The following is a 19,481-nucleotide window of genomic DNA, read 5'->3' as shown; positions in this document are numbered from 1 at the left end:
TAGTGCCGGTTCCCATCTTTGGCATCCCTTTCTGACTCCAGGATCTTCAGTTGCCTCTGTAGGGAGAGCAACCTTTTCTTACTCATCTCTGTATCCCACGCAGCATCTAGTTTAGTGATTTGCACCCAGTAGGTGGGTTTGGATGGTTCCATGCCTCTTCCTCATACTAGTCCCACTACCTGAAATACCTTCTTCTATTAAGTCCTTTATTCTCCCTTCAGCTGGAAAATCTTGAACCATCAGAGCCCAAGAAAAATCTCAGCACCTCTGGGAAGTCTTCTTGAACTGGTTGTGTTTGAGTTAACTTTTCCCCTCCCTTTGTTCCAACAGCCCTTTATTCAGGTGTCTGATAAAACTCGGTACACTGTTTTGCAATTTGGGGTCCCTCACCAGCATATGGCCCCCTAAAGCCATAGACACTTTTTTATTTTTATTTTTGATTCCCAGTGGCCAGTGCAGTTTGGCATTCCACCCCAGTTCCAGCCCTCATGCTGTTCTTTCAATCAGTACTAATTTCCTTTCCCTCCCATATTTTTCTTTTCTTCTTTAATTCTGTATCTGTCCTCTGAGTTTTTAAATATAGAATGGATAAACAGCAAGGTCCTAGTGTATAGCACAGGGAACTATAGTCAATATATAGTTCATATCCTGTGATAAACCATAGTGGAAAAGAATATGAAAAAAAGAATGTGTGTGTGTATATATATATATATATATATATATATATATATATATATATTATATTTATGTATATATGTATAACTGAATCACTTTGCTGTACAGTAGAAATTAACACAACATTGCAAATCAACTATACTTCAACAAAATAAATTTTAAAAATCCTCATCCTTTCGTTGACTGTTTGCTTCCCTCCTTGGTGGAGTGAAAGGAGAAGCATTGACTACTGCTTTTTTGATCTTTCCTCCTCTGCCAAGTACCCTACACGTTATGGCTCCATTTATTCATGTCCCTGCATGCCTTCATCTCTTTCAATGAATCTTCCGTTCCCATCAGGGCGATGAAAACTGCCAACCACCTCTGTATTCTGAAGTCCAAGAGGCATTTTCATTCCTTATGTTGGACCACTCTGTAGCTTTTCGAAACTTGAGGCTCTTCTTAAATATTTCTGCTCCCCTGACTTTGTTGACATTATCCTCTCATGATTCTTCCCCTCCCCCCTTACCATCCCTTCTCACTGTACTTCATAGGGGCCTTCCCTCTTCAGTTCGCCTAACTGTGAGCACGGCTCCGTATTTGTTTCCATGACTGTTGTCTCACACGTGTTCACTGGGTATTCTCAGCCAATTCCAGAGCTCTAACTACCACTAGTTCATGTTGATTTACAAACCTCTAGCTCTAGTCCTGGCCTCTCTTCTGATCTGTACTGAAGGATTCTATAGCCTACTGAAAATTCTGATTTGAATGTTCAACAGACACCTCAAACTCAACAGGTCTAACAGGAAACTTGTCATTATTCACTCCAAATCCATTGATTTTTCACTATCATTTATTATCACGAATGACATCGTTATCAGCCTAATCATCAAACCAGAAGTAGAAGTCATCAGAGACATTGTTCTTTCTTCATCCCACTCTCCCAGATAGTCACCAAATCTTGCTAATTTTGCCTTTCAATTTTTTTTTTAACTTTGTCTCTCAAATATATCTTCTTTAGACCACATCTGGCCTAGACTATTATAATAGCCTCCTCAATTTTATCCTTGTCCCTTCTTAAATCTATCTACTACCCCACTGAAAATGAAACTCTAACATAGAACTGCTCTGTTTCAAAGCTTTCATTGGTTCACTGTGATCCTATAGGGCTAACCCTAGCTCTTGATTTGTTCAGTTCATTCATTCAGTAAATACTGAATTTAGTGCCTACCATATGATTGGTTCCAGTTCCTAGGCGTACAAGGGGAGAGGGGAGAAGAATGTATGTCTTCAAGAAACTGGTTGTGCATGAAGATATGATTATAAAAAAAGAGCATCATTTAGCTCTTCTGCTTCATCTCCTGTTATTCTATGCTTCAAAATTGCCACTGCAGTAACTTTGAAATGTTTGTAGATTTTATACTCACAACAGAATCTTTCATTCCTTTTATATGCTTCTCTCTTGGCCTGAAATGCAGGCCCCGCATTTAGTCACCTCACAGATGCACCTCTATCTTCTAACTCCTCTCCTGGATTTCATCTCCAGGAAGCATTTTTCGAGACCCTAGCTTGGGGCTCCATGCTCCACAGAATACTGGGTATACCCTATTTTTGCCCTGGTACATTATATTTATTTATTTATTTTTAACATCTTTATTGGAGTATAATTGCTTTACAATGGTGTGTTAGTTTTTGCTTTATAACAAAGTGAATAAGCTATACATATACATATATCCCCATATCTCCTCCTTCTTGCTTCTCCCTCCCACCCTCCCTATCCCACCCCTCTAGATGGTCACAAAGCACTGAGCTCATCTCCCTGTGTTATGCAGCTGCTTCCCACTGGCTATCTATTTTACATTTGGTAGTGTATATATGTCCATGCTACTCTCTCACTTCGTCCCAGCTTACCCTTCCCGCTCCCCGTGTCCTCAAGTCCATTCTCTACGTCTGTGTCTTTATTCCTGTCCTGACCCTAGTGTCTTCAGAAACTTTTTTTTTTTAATTCCATATATATGTGTTAGCATACGGTATTTGTTTTTCTCTTTCTGACTTGCCTCACTCTGTATGACACACTCTAGGTCCATCCACCTCACTACAAATAACTCAATTTTGTTCCTTTTTATGGCTGAGTAATATTCCATTGTACATATGTGCCACATCTTCTTTATCCATTCATCTGTTGATGGACACTTAGGTTGCTTCCCTGTCCTGGCTAGTGTAGATAGTGCTGCAATGAACATTGTGGTACATGACTCTTTTTGAATTATGGTTTTCTCAGGGTATATGCCCAGTAGTGGGATTGCTGGGTCGTATGGTAGTTCTATTTTTAGTTTTTTAAGGAACCTCCATACTGTTCTCCATAGTGGCTGTATCAATTTATATTCCCACCAACAGTGCAAGAGGGTTCCCTTTTCTCCACACCTTCTCCAGCATTTATTGTTTGTAGATTTTTTGATGATGGCCATGCTAACTGGTGTGAGGTGATACCTCATTGTAGTTTTGATTTGCATTTCTCTAATGATTAGTGATGTTGAGCATCCTTTCATGTGTTTGTTGCAATCTGTATATCTTCTTTGGAGAAATGTCTACTTAGGCCTTCTGCCCATTTTTGGATTGGGTTGTTTGTTTTTCTGATATTGAGCTGCATGAGCTGCTTGTAAATTTTGAAGATTAATCCTTTGTCAGTTGCTTCATTTGCAAATATTTTCTCCCATTCCGAGGGTTGTCTTTTAGTCTTGTTTATGGTTTCCTGTGCTGTACAAAAGCTTTTAATTGTCATTAGGTCCTATTTGTTTATTTGTCTTTTGTTTTCCATTTCTCTAGGAGGTGTGTCAAAAAGGATCTTGCTGTGATTTATTTCATAGAGTGTTCTGCCTATGTTTTCCTCTAAGAGTTTTTTAGTATCTGGCCTTACATTTAGGTCTTTAATCCATTTTGAGTTTAGTTTTTTGTGTGCTGTTAGAAGTGTTCTAATTTCATTCTTTCACACGTAGCTGTCCAGTTTTCCCAGCACCACTTATTGAAGAGGCTGTCTTTTCTCCATTGTATGTTCTTGCCTCCTTTATCAAAAATAAGGTGACCATATGTGTGTGGGTTTATCTCTGGGCTTTCTATCCTGTTCCATTGATCTATATTTCTTTTTTTGTGCCAGTACCATACTGTCTTGATTACTGTAGCTTTCTAGTATAGTCTGAAGTCAGGGAGCCTGATTCCTCCAGCTCCGTTTTTCTTTCTCAAGATTGCTTTGACTATTCGCGGTCTTTTGTGTTTCCATACAGACTGTGAATTTTTGTTCTAGTTCTGTGAAAAATGCCACTGGTAGTTTGATAGGGATTGTATTGAATCTGTAGATTGCTTTGGGTAGTAGAGTCATTTTCACAATGTTGATTCTTGCAATCCAAGAACATGGTATATCTCTCCATCTGTTTGTATCATCTTTAATTTCTTTCATCATTGTCTTATAGTTTTCTGCATGCAGGTCTTTTGTCTCCTTAGGTAGGTTTATTCCTAGGTATTTTATTCTTTTTGTTGCAGTGGTAAATAGGAGTGTTTCCTTAATTTCACTTTCAGATTTTTCACCATTAGTGTATAGGAATGCAAGAGATTTCTGTGCATTAATTTTGTATCCTGCTACTTTACCAAATTCATTGATTAGCTCTAATAGTTTTCTGGTAGCAACTTTAGGATTCCCTATGTATAGTATCATGTCATCTGCAAACAGTGACAGCTTTACTTCTTCTTTTCCAATTTGGATTCCTTTTGTTTCTTTTTCTTCTCTGATTGCTGTCGCTAAAACTTCCAAAACTGCGTTGAATAATAGTGGTGAGAGTGGGCAACCTTGTCTTGTTCCTGATCTTAGAGGAAATGGTTTCAGTTTTTCACCATTGCAAATGATGTTGGCTGTGGGTTTGTCATATATGACCTTTATTATGTTGAGGTAAGTTCCCTCTATGCCTACTCTCTGGAGAGTTTTTATCATAAATGGGTGTTGAATTTTGTCAAAAGCTTTTTCTGCATCTATTGAGATGACCATATGGATTTTCTCCCTCAGTTTGTTAATATAGTTTGTCACATTGATTGATTTCTGTATATTGAAGAATCCTTGCATTCCTGGGATAAACCCCCCTTGATCATGGTGTATGATCTTTTAATGTGCTGTTAGAGACTGTTTGCTAGTATTTTGTTGAGGATTTTTGTATCTATGTTCATCAGTGATATTGGCCTGTAGTTTTCTTTCTTTTTGACATCTTTGTCTGGTTTTGGTGGCGTCATAGAATGAGTTTAGGAGTGTTCCTCCCTCTGCTATATTTTGGAGGAGTTTGAGAAGGATAGGTGTTAGCTCTTCTCTAAATGTTTGATAGAATTTGCCTGTGAAACCATCTGGTCCTGGGCTTTTGTTTGTTAGAAGATTTTTTTTTTTTAATTTTATTTATTTGTTTATTTATTTATTTATGGCTGTGTTGGGTCTTCGTTTCTGTGCGAGGGCTCTCTCCAGTTGCGGCAAGCGGGGGCCACTCTTCATCGCGGTGCGCGGGCCTCTCACTGTCGCGGCCTCTCCCATTGCGGAGCACAGGCTCCAGACGCGCAGGCTCAGCAATTGTGGCTCACGGGCCCAGTCGCTCCGCGGCATGTGGGATCCTCCCAGACCAGGGCCCGAACCCGCGTCCCCTGCATTGGCAGGCAGACTCTCAACCGCCGCACCACCAGGGAAGCCCCTGTTAGAAGATTTTTAATCACAGTCTCAATTTCAGTGCTTGGGATTTGTCTGTTTATATTTTCTATTTGTTCCTGGTTCAGTCTCAGAAGTTTGTGCTTTTCTAAGAATTTGTCCATTTCTTCCAGGTTGTCCATTTTATTGGCATCTAGTTGCTTGTAGTAGTCTCTCATGATCCTCTGTATTTCTGCAGTGTCAGTTGTTACTGCTCCTTTTTCATTTCTAATTCTATTGATTTGAGTCTTCTCCCTTCTTTTCTTGATGAGTCTGGCTAATGGTTTATCAATTTTGTTTATCTTCTCAAAGAACCAGCTTTTAGTTTTGTTGATCTTTGCTATCGTTTCCTTCATTTCTTTTTCATTTATTTCTGACCTGATCTTTATGATTTCTTTCCTTCTGCTAACTTTGGGGCTTCTTTGTTCTTCTTTCTCTAATTGTTTTAGGTGTAAGTTTAGGTTGTTTATTTGAGATGTTTCTTGTTTCTTGAGGTAGAATTGTATTGCTATAAACTTCCCTCTTAGAACTGCTTTTGCTGCATCCCATAGGTTTTGGGTCATTGTGGTTTCATTGTCATTTGTTTCTAGGTATTTTTTGATTTCCTCTTTGATTTCTCCAGTGATCTCTTGGTTATTTAGTAGTGTATTGTTTAGCCTCCATGTGTTTGTATTTTTTACAGATTTTTTGCTGTAATTGATATCTTGTCTCATAACATTGTGGTCTGAAAAGATACTTGATACGATTTCAATTTTTTTAAATTTACCAAGGCTTCATTTGTGACCCAAGATATGATCTATCCTGGAGAATGTTCTATGAGCACTTGAGAAGAAAGTGTATTCTGTTGTTTTTGGATGGAATGTTCTATAAATATCAATTAAATCCATCTTGTTTAATGTATCATTTAAAGCTTGTGTTTCCTTATTTATTTTCATTTTGGATGATCTGTCCGTTGGTGAAAGTGGAGTGTTAAAGTCCCCTACTATGATTGTGTTACTGTTGATTTCCCCTTTTATGGCTGTTAGCATTTGCCTTATGTACTGAGGTGCTACTATGTTGGGTGTATAAATATTTACAATTGTTATACCTTCTTCTTGGATAGATCATTATATAGTGTCCTTCTTTGTCTCTTGTAATAGTCTTTATTTTAAAGTCTATTTTGTCTGATATGAGAATTGCTACTCCAGCTTTCTTTTGATTTCCATTTGCATGGAATATATTTTTCCATCCCCTCACTTTTGGTCTGGATGTGTCTTAGGTCTGAAATGCGTCTCTCGTAGACAGCTATAAGGGTCTTGTTTTTGTATCCATTCAGCCAGTCTATGTCTTTTGGTTGGAGCATTTAATCCATTTACATTTAAGGTAGTTATCGATATGTATGTTCCTATTTCCATTTTCTTAATTGTTTTGGGTTTGTTATTGTAGGTCTTTTCCTTCTCTTGTGTTTCCTACCTAGAGAAGTTCCTTCAACATTTGTTGTAAAGATGGTTTGGTGTGCTGAATTCTCTTAGCTTTTGCTTGTCTGTAAAGGTTTTAATTTCTCCATCGAATCTGAATGAGATCCTTGCTGGGTAGAGTCATCTTGGTTGTAGGTTTTTCCCTTTCCTCACTTTAAATATGTCCTGCCACTCCCTTCTGGCTTGCAGGGTTTCTGCTGAAAGATCAGCTGTTAATCTTATGGGGATTCCCTTGGATATTATTTGTTGCTTTTCCCTTGCTGCTTTTAATATTTTTTCTTTGTATTTAATTTTTGATAATTTGATTAATATGTGTCTTGGCACGTTTCTCCTTGGATTTATCCTGTAAGGGACTCTCTGTGCTTCCTGAACTTCATTGAGGATTTCCTTTCCTATGTTAGGGAAGTTTTCAACTATAATCTCTTCAAATATTTTCTCAGTTCCTTTCTTTTTCTCTTCTTCTTCTGGGACCCCTATAATTCGAATGTTGGTGCATTTAATGTTGTCCCAGAGGTTTCTGAGACTGTCCTCAATTCTTTTCATTCTTTTTTCTTTATTCTGCTCTGCAGTAGTTATTTCCACTGTTTTATCTTCCAGGTCACTCATCCGTTCTTCTGCCTCAGTTATTCTGCTCTTGATTCCTTCTAGAGAATTTTTAATTTCATTTATTGTGTCGTTCATCAGTGTTTGTTTGCTCTTTAGTTCTTCTAGGTCCTTGTTAAACATTTCTTGTATTTTCTCCATTCTATTTCCAAGATTTTGGATCATGTTTGCTATCATTACTCTGAATTCTTTTTCAGGTAGATTGCCTATTTCCTCTTCATGTGTTTGGTCTGATGGGTTTTTACCTTGCTCCTTCATCTGCTGTGTGTATTCTGTCTTCTCATTTTGCTTCATTTACTGTGTTTTGGGTCTCCTTTTCGCAGGCTGCAGGTTCTTAGTTCCTGTTGTTTTTGGTGTCTGTTCCCAGTGGTTGAGGTTGGTTCAGTGGGTTGTGTAGGCTTCCTGGTGGAGGGGACTGGTGCCTGTGTTCTGGTGGATGAGGCTGGATCTTGTCTTTCTGGTGGGCAGTACCGCATCTGGTGGTATATTTTGGGGTGCCTGTGATCTTATTATGATTTTATGCAGCCTCTCTGCTAATGGGTGGGGTTGTGTTCCTGTCTTGCTAGTTGTTTAGCATAGGGTGTCCAGCACTGTAGCTTGCTGGTCGTTGAGTGGAGCTGGGTCTTAGTGTTGAGATGGAAATCTCTGGGAGAGCTTTCACCATTTGATATTATGTGGAGCCGGGAGGTCTCTGGTGGACCAATGTCCTGAACTTGGCTCTCCCACCTCAGAGGCACAGGCCTGACACCCGTCTGGAGCACCAAGACCCTGTCAGCCACACGGCCAGGTAAGTGGGGAGTTCCTTGTTTTTTGGGAAGTCTGAGGTCTTTTGCCAGCGTTCAGTAGGTGTTCTGTGGGAGTTGTTCCACATTTAGATGTATTTCTGGTGTATTTTTGGGGAGGAAGGTGATCTTCACGTCTTACTCCTTCGCCATCTTGAAGGTCTCCCCCCAAAGGTGTTGCTTGTGGTGCCAACTCTCTGGTTCCACCCATTATGTTTAATTTATCCATTTTTGTGCCCACCTCCTACTCTGGGCTGTGAGAGCTAATTAAAATATAAGGAGTCAACAAATATTTCTTGGATTTTTCCAAACTGGCTTAGAAAAGACATTCTAAAATGTTAATTTCACTTTCCTTTTTGAAATATCTCCTGCGGAGACTGTTGACGATTTTGAAGGAACACTTAAAAGGCAGCTTCACTGAATTTAGATCTTCACATTTCCAAATATTTCATTTGGCTCCAAATGAAATATTTATGAAGAAAAAGACGCTATACATAACTTATATTATTAATTACTAAAAAAATGGTATTTAGGATCCCCCAAAATTACTAAACTAAGTATTCCACATATTTCCATTTTCATTCAGATTTTCATGGCCTTCCTTAGATTCAACATTTCCAGAAGTTTTATGCCTCAGTTTGACTTATCAGCCATTCTGTTTATTAATGTGGTTGTTCATAATTGTCAAAACAGGAAAACTACAACTAAGGATGATGTGGGTCTTTAGCTAGTATATTAAAGCAGTGAGTCATAGAACTTAGAACTGGCTAAGTTTGAAGTTCAGTTCTGCCATTTTAAATTATTTGACATTGCAAACATAACTACATATTTTAAGAAGAGTCTCCATTTTATCATCTGCAAAATAGAAATAATGTTATCTGTCTCAAAGGATAGTTCTGTGGATTTAATGCCATGGAGCATATGAAACAGTCTGGCACATTATCTATCATATAGTAGGTGCAGGGTTGTCATTCACTCACTCTTACTCAGGCATTTAAATATAATGTAAATTATGAATAACCCATTGTAAAGGTGGGCACTGGGAATGGGCATTGTAAGAATCAGGAACAGAACGCACAGAGGTAGTAAAGTATGATGATTTGTAGTGTATTCAGTCAGTGCTCTTGGGGAGAGAATCTAGAGAACAGGGTGACTTGAGGGTGGGAGGTGGAAAAGTTAATTAGAAAAGCTTAGTATACAGAGGATCCAGCTCATGAATGTTGAATGCAAGACTAAGAGGCAAGGCGATCAGTAAGGAATTGTTAAATCTGTCTAACTAGGGGAGTGTCATGGTCATATCTGTATCTAGAAAGATCACTCTGGCAACTAGAGTGGTGTTTAGGATGGAGGTGGCAGAGATATTGATACATGAAACAGGAAGACCAGCAGGAAGATGATTGTGATAGTCCAAGTCAGAGCGCTATGTTTGAATGGCAGATAGCAAGAGAGAATGGATTTCTGAAGCAAAGTATATAAGGGGAGGGAGGAGAAGTAAAGGATCACACTGAGGTTTACAGGGAAGACAGGAGAAGGATAAAGTTGTCAACAGAAGTGGATGAATATGAAAACAAAGGAAATTGACAGGATGCGGAGATGGTGGTGATGGTGGTCTTGGTGGTGGAGATGGTTGAATAGGGTAGAGGAGGAATTTGGGAAAAGTCTTATCACAGGCATGATTTGGGAGACTGTATGATTCACTTGAATGTGGACCATGAGAAGAGGAAATTTGAGAGAGTGATGATGGCTTTCATTTGGGATACTTTGATTTTGAAAAGCCTATGGGATTTCCTAGAGAAATTGATTATGTGGTTGAAAATAATAATATAAACTATGCACGTTATAATGAACACTCATTCCAGTGGTTTCTAGGCTTGTTTTTAACCACACACATATACCCAGTAAAATTTTTTGACTACGTACCTCCCTATTAATGTATGTACCTGAATTATTTATGCATATTACCTTCACTAGCTAATATCACAGCTCCTCAGTGCTCAGTGTTCCCTTAGGGCAAGGATCAGCATTAATAATTGTATATGTAAATCCATATTTTAATTAGTCCTCTTGATCATCTCAAATTGTTTTGGCCAATTCTTTTGGGGTTTTTTCGATGATAATTTTAATTTGTCAATGACTTTTTCTTTTTTTTTTTAACTTTTGGGTTTATTTATTTATTTATTTATTTATGGCTGTGTTGGGTCTTCGTTTCTGTGCGAGGGCTTCTTCTAGCTGCGGCAAGTGGGGGCCACTCTTCATCGCGGTGCACGGGCCTCTCATTATCGCGGCCTCTCTTGTTGTGGAGCACAGGCTCCAGACGCGCAGGCTCAGTAATTGTGGCTCACGGGCCTAGTTGCTCCGCGGCATGTGGGATCTTCCCAGACCAGGGCTCGAACTCGTGTCCCCTGCATTGGCAGGCAGATTCTCAACCACTGCGCCAGGACAGGAAGCCCTGTCAATGACTTTTTAAAAATTGAAGTATAGTTAATTTACAATGTTGTGTTAGTTCCAAGTGTACAGTAAAGTGATTCAGTTATACATATATATATTCACATATATATATTCTTTTTCAGATTTTTTTCCATTATAGGTTATTACAAGATATTGAGTATAGTTCCCTGTGCTATACACAGGGAACTATATAGGTTCCTTGTTGTTTACCTATTTTATGTATAGTAGTGTGTATATGTTAATCCCATACTCCTAATTTATCCCTCCACCATGCTGCTATCCCCTTTGGTAACCATAAGTTTGTTTTCTGTGTCTGTGAGGTTATTTCAGTTTTGTAAGTAAGTTCATTTGTGTCATCTTTTTAGATTCCACATATAAGTGATATCATATGATATTTATCTTTCTCCTTCTGATTTACTTAATACGATAATCTCTGTGTCCATCCATGTTACTGCAAATGGCATTATTTCATTTTTTTATGGCTGAGTAATATTCCATTATATATATATATGTTAGTATATACATATATACACATATGTGTGTGTATATACAGTGTGTGTATGTATGTATATACACACACATACAACATCTTCTTTATCCATTCATCTGTCAATGGACATTTGGGTTGTGTCCATGCCTTGGCTGTCGTAAATAGTGCTACTGTGAACATTGGGATGCGTGTATCTTTTCAAATTAGAGTTTTCTGGACAATTCTTGAAAAATATGATTTGATCCTTATTGTTTTGGTTTGGCATTGTGATGTGGCTGGTCCTCTGCCGTTTTCTTGCTCACATTGGGTTGAATTATTATCATTAACGTCATCCACAGATTCTTTTTAAGTCTCTTACTTATTTTGTGAGAGTTGGTTTAGTTCAGATCAGATAACATAATTGTAAACAGCATATCACTAGGCACAGATAAATGCCAGGGCATCACAAGACATTGAAAGTGAAGGAAAGATGGAGCCCAGCTTCTTCATGCTGTAGGGCTCGCATTCTTCATTCCAGTATCATTGGTGACTTGTGACTGTCTGATATTTGGGCTGACATTGAAAGTAGATAATAAACACGTCACTAGAAGTTCTGATATTTTTTCCTGCTTCTGTGCCCTGATTAGTAAATACTAATTGGAGTTCATTGAACTTTTGCATTGAGCTGGACACTGAGTTAAGCATTTTAATTCGTGAAATCTTTTCTTTGACTAAATAGGATTCATAGAGTAAGATCAGGAAATAAACAAAAACAAAGACAAATAAAAAAACTTAATTCTTCTCTCACTCTGTTTAAACTTACTTTTATCGGGTTTCCTCTGGCATTTGGATGAAAGTTAAGGCAAGTCCATGATTTTTCCAAATTATGTTCAACAATTTTCTATTCACCTCTACTTCTCACATATAGTCGCAGTTCAGTAGTTAAAGTTTCCAGTTCAGTGTGTTACAAAATAAATCAAACTTCATTTAAAGTGGAAACTTAATTTTCCTCCAGTTTCTCCTGTCTTTTCCCAATGATTTTGTCCTATCTCCTCCTTCTTGCTAACCTTCATCTTGATGTCTTCAAGGTGCGGGATTTGGTGAAGGATGGAGAGATAGGAGGTAGCAAGAATCTTCCTTGACTAGTACTTTTTTGACAACTGTGCATCAGTTCTCTGTGGGCTTAGCAGGCGTTTAGTTCCAACCTTTTTAACTTACAACATTTGGTGGGTATCTTTGGAGCTTTCCTTCTTCCCTGAGATCTCTCACTTGTGATTCTGTTGATGAAGGAAAATACACGTCTTTTCCACTGCTTGCTGACCACTCATTCCTTGGACCTTTGATCAATGTCAGGCCAATCCCACTTTCCCCTTACTGGTGTCACCTGAAAAAAAAAAAAGCACAACCTAAAAGTTGAGAATCATGTTTTATTTGGCGGACAAAACTGAGGACTTGAGCGGGGACACAGCCCCTCAGAGAGCTCTGAGAGATTGCTCCAAAGAGGTAAGGGAGGAACCAGGTTATATAAGAATTTTTGCAACAAAGAACAGGTGGTTGGAACTTCTAAAGATGACTGATTACCAAAGAAAACCAGATACCTCAAGTTAATGAATTTGACTTGAGGTATCTTAAGGTGCAAGAGCCTGGGCTCATTGGAATCATTCCTTTGATATGCACCTTAGCTGTCTAGGGCCAGTATCCTGTGCTCTCCCATCCTGAGTCCCTCAGGGCGCACCTTTGGTTGAGGGGGCCGTAGTGGCTTGATGGCCGCAACATCCTTTGTTTACTAACGTGGCAGACAGCATTTTTCATTCACACTGGCGTGCCCTTTCCCTCCACTTTAGCTTTCTCTTGCATGTGGCCCACCTCCGATCCATGAGGGAAACATTCCTTTTACACAGGAGCTCAGCACGCACTTCCCAATTTGCAGCCTCTACTCCGCCGCCAGGTTTCAGCCCTCTGTAGAATTCCCTCTTTAGAATTCTTTTTTTAGATTTCTGCCGTGTGAGTCAGACACCAATCTGCCATATTCCTCCAAGCTTCTGGGACATTTATCGTGTTCTTTGTGGGGTCTTGTTGAAGCTTGAGGTGCAGGGCTACGGCCCTGACTCTCCCCGGGAGCTGTGTGGGAGTGGGTAGGGGGATTCACAGCAGGCAGGCCGTTCTCCCTCAGACTCCACTGGTGATCCCGACATCTCACTCTATGTTATCCTGTGGGTGAGAGGTTACGAATCTCAAAAAGTGCCTTTTGGCTCCCTTTTTTATACGTCCTGTATAGTGGTCAGGCACCCCTCTTTAGAATATAATAGCTATTGTCTTGGTCTTGGCTCAAACCTAGACTAAAATAATTGTATTTGAAGTCCTATTTAATTCTTATCTGAACCCTAGGAGGTACTTATCCTCCTGTTACTGCCTGAATTTTACAGATGAGGAAACTGAGGCAAAGGGGTTTATTAATGTGCTCAAGGTCACCCAGCTTTGTAGGTTTGTATCTCCTGGGAGATGTCTTATCTGGAAGCCTGGATGAGCTCCTCAGGTTGACCCAGGCTTAGGATGCAGGCACTGTGGGTGATCTCAGATCGGGTCATCAGCCTCAGGGCCCCAGGGGTGGGGACAGAGCAAGCATCCCCTTCCACTCTCTGGCCCGAATGTGAGCTACGGCCCAGCAATCCCTGTAGAAAACTCCAGAGGAGAAGCTGGTGACACTGCTACTGGAAGGCCCTTCTCTCCTCTCTGTCTCCTGCATGCTCCTCGGATGTAAATAATTTACAGTGGCAACAATTAGAGAATGTGCTCTGTGTGGGATGAACCCGTTCCCTTAATGACACTGCAGGCGTATATATAGCATGGTTCAGCCGACGTGCTCTCCGTGCTTCAGCCCACATCCGCAGCTCCACGCCGACCAGAGCCCCTCACAGCAGCCGGCCTGTGACTCATGGAAGGTCACAGTCAGGTCAAGGACGGTGCTCGGAAATAGAACCAGCCTCTCTTTCACAGGCTCTAAAACCCAGTGGCAGGATGTTCCCTTTATGAATGTTGGGAAAGCAACAGTTCTGAAATGCATGGTGGTGGATATCCAGGGCTGTCTCTGGGATATGGGGATGGAGAGATGTGGCCGTGAGCGTGGGAGCTTTTATTTGAAATGTATTTATTGTCTGTTTGTTTGTTGATTTTGAAGGGAGGGGGCAAGTGCTCAATCAGTCATAGTGGGGAGTGAATTGGGTTCTCCAAATGTTAATAAAAACAAGGAGAAGGAATCTAAAAAAATGATACAAAAGAACTTATATACAAAACAGAAATAGACCCACAGACATAGAAAACAAACTTATGCTTACCAAAGGGGAAGGGGGGTGAGTTAAATTAGGAGGTTTTGATTAACATATAACACTGCTATATATAAAATAGATAACCAACAAGGACCTCTTGTATAGCACAGGGAACGGAACTACGCTCAATATTTTGTAATAACCTATAAGGGGAAAGAATCTGAAAAAAATAGATATACATGTAAGTGTAACTGAATCACTTTGCTGTACAACTGAAACTAACACAACATTGTAAATCAACTATACTTGAAAAACAAGATAAAAAACAAACAAAACAAAAGGAGATGGATGAGTGACCTTTCCAGGTGGTGTCATAGAGCAGAAAAGGTTCGTTTGAGCCCTGTCTTGCCCAGTGAAAATAGAATACCATCCATATGTGTAATTTTAAAGTTTTAGCAGCCACATTAAAACAATTAAAAAGAAACAGATGAAACGCATTTTAATAATATATTGTATTTACTCCAGTACATCCAAAATAGTACTATTTCAACATGTAACCAATATAAAATATCAGTGAGATATTTTACATCCTGTTCCTCTAAGTGTTTGAGATCTGGTGGGTGTGTATTTCATACTTACAGCACGTCTTGATTTGGACGAACCATATTTCAAGTGTTCAATAGCCACACGTGGTCAGTGGCTCCCAACGTGGACAGCACAGCCTCCAATTCTAACTCTGCCATTTGCCAGCTTGTGATGTTGGGCCGGTTACTTATCCTTTCCGGGCCTTAGTGTCCCCTCCCCCCACATGTAAATGGGGACCATAACCTCTCCGTATTGCAACAAGGTCACATGTGTAAAACAGCACATAGTAAATGCTCAGTTAATTGATTGGTGATTCCTTCCTCATACTGACTGCATCGCAACGAAACTGTAAGCTCCCTGCAGGAGACTGAACTACAACTTGGCCTCTGACTATATCGAAATGCAAACGGTTGCTGACCCACTCTTTCCTTTCCTTCCACTGACATTTCTTTTTCCCTGAAGCTCTGCATCGCTCACTCCTTCGCTTTCTTCAGGTCGCCTCTCAAAGGTGACTTCATCAGAGCAGCTTTTCCTCCACACCTTGTATGTAAAGCAGCAGCCGCACTCTCAATCCCGTCTTATCTGCTTTGGTTTTCTTTAGAGCACTGCTCACCATCACACGTATAGTTACTGCTCATTTGTTTACTTCTCCCAACCCAACAGAAAAGAAGCCCTGCTCACTGTTTAATTTCCAACTAAACATGTTAATGGATGAATGAATGAATTTATTGAACATCTACAGTGCTTTGCCCTTGGTGGATAGCACAGAAATGAAATATACAGTCCTTGCTTCAGAGGGAGATACAGAGGGAGATACAGGTGCTTGATTCAGAGGGAGATACAGGTGCTTGAAGGCCCTACATGGGTCCTAAAATCTCACTAAAGCCTCTGCCACCTGGGTGCTACTCTGGGCACACACTCCATCACTCTGCCCTCTCCCACCCCCAAGACTTGTTGTATGGCACTTGCTCTGCTGAAATTCCCTTTTGCTCATCTCTACTCACCAAAACCTTACATGCTATGAAGGCCCCGCTCAAATACCACCTCTTGTAAGGATCCTTTCCAGGTCTCTTGGTTGGAAAATTATCTCTGGCCTCTATTCTTCCACGGGACATTTTTCTTTGCTTATAGTATTTATGACAGCCTATTTCATACTAGAATTCCTCAGGCCTCGGTGTGACTCCTCCACAATATTTTGAATCTCTAGAGGGCAGGATCTAGTTTCAGCTGGGTGGGGTGAGGGTGGGGATGTAGTGGAAACTATACCCGTAATGAGATATACACGGGTTAGATTCTTGAATACTTAGGACCTGCAAGCTTGGGAAAGTTATTTAATGTCTTCAAGTTCCAGCATGCTCATCTGTTAAATGGGAGAGCTGTACCCACCTCAGGGAAGAAACCTTTGTTAACATCTAGTCTGAATTGGATGCTTTGGCTACTGCCAAGAGAACAGACATTTTTCGATCCAAGTACACAATAGATGCTACATAAATATCAGTCATGGGACCCTTATATTAACCCAAGTCTCCAGTACAGTTGGTGCTAATTTGGGCTTGTTTACAGAATGGGAATCACTGTGTCTGTCATGATATGACAGTATTTAGGTAACATACGTACTAATCCTTGCTCTTGCCCAACAAAATGTCCATTTCTATTCAAATGTACCTCATAGAAACTCCCATGTTCACTTTTAGTGTTCTGTGGATTATTGTGATTTTCTGAGCCAACAGAGATATATTCAGACTTCTTCCGTGAAGCACTCATGTGTACTTGCTGAGATGTAGATTGTATCGTAGACTCCCAACTACAAAGGAGGTTCAGACACAGCTACTGACCCGTCTTGGCCCACTGCCCGGCCGAGACAGTGTGGCAGCATGAAAACCAGGAGCTGGAAGACAGGAGTCTAGCCCAGTCAGCCACTCAGGTCCTGATCTTGTAAGAAGGAGTTGGATTAGAGCAGGATTTAACTTCTGCACCACTGACATTTTAGGTCCAGTAGTCTTTGTCGTGGGGGGAGGGGCCATCCCGTGCACTGTAGGATGTGCAGCAGCCTCCCTGGCCTCTACCCACTAGATGCCACTAGCATCCCCTCCGCTGTGACAAGCAAAGATGTCCCTTAGGTGGCGAAATGGCTGCCAGAATGAAAGCACTGGATTCCATCTTTCAAATTTCAGCAAATTCTAGGACTCGGGGCTGAGGTCTTACTCTCTGACACACAGACACACACACACACACACACACACACACACACACGCTGCTGTTCCATGTCTAGCCTTGTTTCACTTTTGCAAGCTGCAGTGTTCTGAATCCTGTTTCCTTGCAAACAGTCTGACAGCCGGGCATTCTCTCCTAGGCTCCCACCCTGCACCCACTTACAGCAGAAGCCACGCAGAAGGGCTGGATGGGTGACACGCTGTGATTTCAATGTGCTGTAGCTCCCCGCCGGGATCTCTGAACAATCGCCTCCACCCCCTGCTTGCCACTCAGGTGGGCTCCGGCAGACAGTTTTGGCAGCTGGAGCTGTTACATTTCTGCACTCCACATGTATGTCTTTGTTTTAGGCTCTGAACAAAACCTAAGGCCACAGCTTCTACCAGCCCACTCCTCTGCTCACATGCCTTTTTCCTTTTCCCCTGACACCTGGGGCCTGCAGTGCCAAGTAGATTTTTGTAGCTACTCATAATAAAATGGTGCAGTCGGACCACAGAGAGAAATCGCCAATTGGGTCGGAAATTCACATCTCTCTTTTTTTTGATTTTCTCTCTTTCTTAGCTTGACTTTCTTCCCATTTTCAGCTGGAAGAGTAGACAAGTAAGGGATCATATTTCTTCATGTTTCTACGTGGTTTTCCACTCAACAAATTGGTTTTGTCCTCGCCATGTTTTTTTTTTTTAATAAATTTATTTTGGCTGTGTTGGGTTTTCGTTGCTGTGTGCGGGCGTTCTCTAGTTGCGGCGAGCGGGGGCTACTCTTCGTTGCGATGCGTGGGCTTCTTATTGTTGTGGCTTGTTGCAGATCACAGGCTCTAGGCACACGGGATTCAGTAGTTGTGGCACACAGGCTCAGTAGCTGTGGCGCACGGGCTTAGTTGCTCTGCAGCATGTGGGATCTTCCCAGGCCAGGGGTCGAACCCATGTCCCCTGCATTGGCAGGCAGATTCTTAACCTCTGTGCCACCAGGGAAGCCCCTCACCATGTTTTTAAATGTTAGACATAAAAATCTGAGATCTAGACAGAGGCCATGGCTGTCCAGAGTCACACAGCCAGCAGTATATAGAAACAGTCTTTTAAAGATTCTTGCCAGTTAAAGACTCACAGCCCCATGAGCAAAATGGACACAAACAAATAAGTACAATAAAAGATAGTAAGTACTAACATACAGTTATATAAAGGAGCAACGAGAGCTGAAAGAAAGGAACAACTAACAATTTTTGAGAGGAATAGAAAAAGGAAATGACCTTTGAGGACCTGACCTCAAGTGGCTACTGAAGGATAAACAGGATCTGGCGGGGCAGTGGGGCCAGTAGGAGCAAAGACGCCCCCGGCAGGGACTGGGTGGGCATCACCAGCATCAAGATTTGTCATCATCTGTGTCCTCATCATCACTGATGCCACTTATTGAGCACTTCCTGAAAACGTCAGGTGCTTCATGGGACACTTGACATGAATGGTGTCATTTCATTCTCATGCTAGTTCTGGGTGTAGGTGCTATTGTTAACTACATTTTACAGACCAGGAAACTGAGGCCCAGAGGAGTGAAATCACTTGCCTGAAATAATACAGTTTATAATTGATGGAACCTGCATTCCCAGCTACCTTTCAGTGTAGAGTAAGATAAGCTCTTCTAGACTAAGTGGGGTGGTGGACATAGACAGCACAGTGTTAAACTAGCAAGTAGAATGATGTTGTGATGATAAAAACAAAACTCGTGAATTTTCCAAGGAGCCCCTACTTAAGCTCTCCCTTAGTCTTAAGCATTTCTCCAACATGGCACCCCTGTGCTGTGCTACCACCGAAAAAAGAGGCGGGCGAGACCCCACTTGTTCCTTGGCTTTTAGTTCCCCTTCTGAGTACAAGAGAGCCTCGAGGCTCAGAGTCACTGATGGGTGGATCCTCTAGTTACATTTCCTTGGGGTGAAGGAGACAGTCCACTAAGCGTTGTAGAAGTGCATTCAAATGAGCTCCATAAACTCTCCATCTGTAAGGTATTCAACCCGGATGGTCGTGATCATGATGCATCCCAAGACTTTTTGTGCTCACCTGATGATGCAAAAGCAAAGCCTGTGTTCAGTTGGTGCATGTCTGTGGGAGAGGAGGAGAGAAAGGGATTCTCGTTCACCGAGTCCCTGCTGTGAGATTCAGGTTGTTTGTGAAGATAGCGGGTGGGATGGATACTGGAGTTCTATCTCCAAGTTCCTTCCTGGCTGTAGGAGACTCTGTTTCTGCATTCATTCATTTCACTCTTTCAACACTTATGCCTTGAATACCTACGATGTGCCAGGTGCCA

General features: G+C 41.1%; 1 protein-coding gene across 1 annotated transcript in view; it reads left to right on the top strand.

Annotated features, from left to right (window-relative positions):
* BRINP1 (BMP/retinoic acid inducible neural specific 1) overlaps positions 1-19,481 on the top strand; it is a 184,919-nt gene that overhangs the window by 36,057 nt on the left and 129,381 nt on the right. The window lies entirely within an intron of this gene.

The sequence above is a fragment of the Balaenoptera acutorostrata genome, chromosome 6 (genome assembly GCF_949987535.1).
Source record: "Balaenoptera acutorostrata chromosome 6, mBalAcu1.1, whole genome shotgun sequence".
In the NCBI taxonomy this organism is placed as follows: Eukaryota; Metazoa; Chordata; class Mammalia; order Artiodactyla; family Balaenopteridae; genus Balaenoptera; species Balaenoptera acutorostrata.
This window is presented reverse-complemented; position numbering and strand designations above follow the sequence as displayed.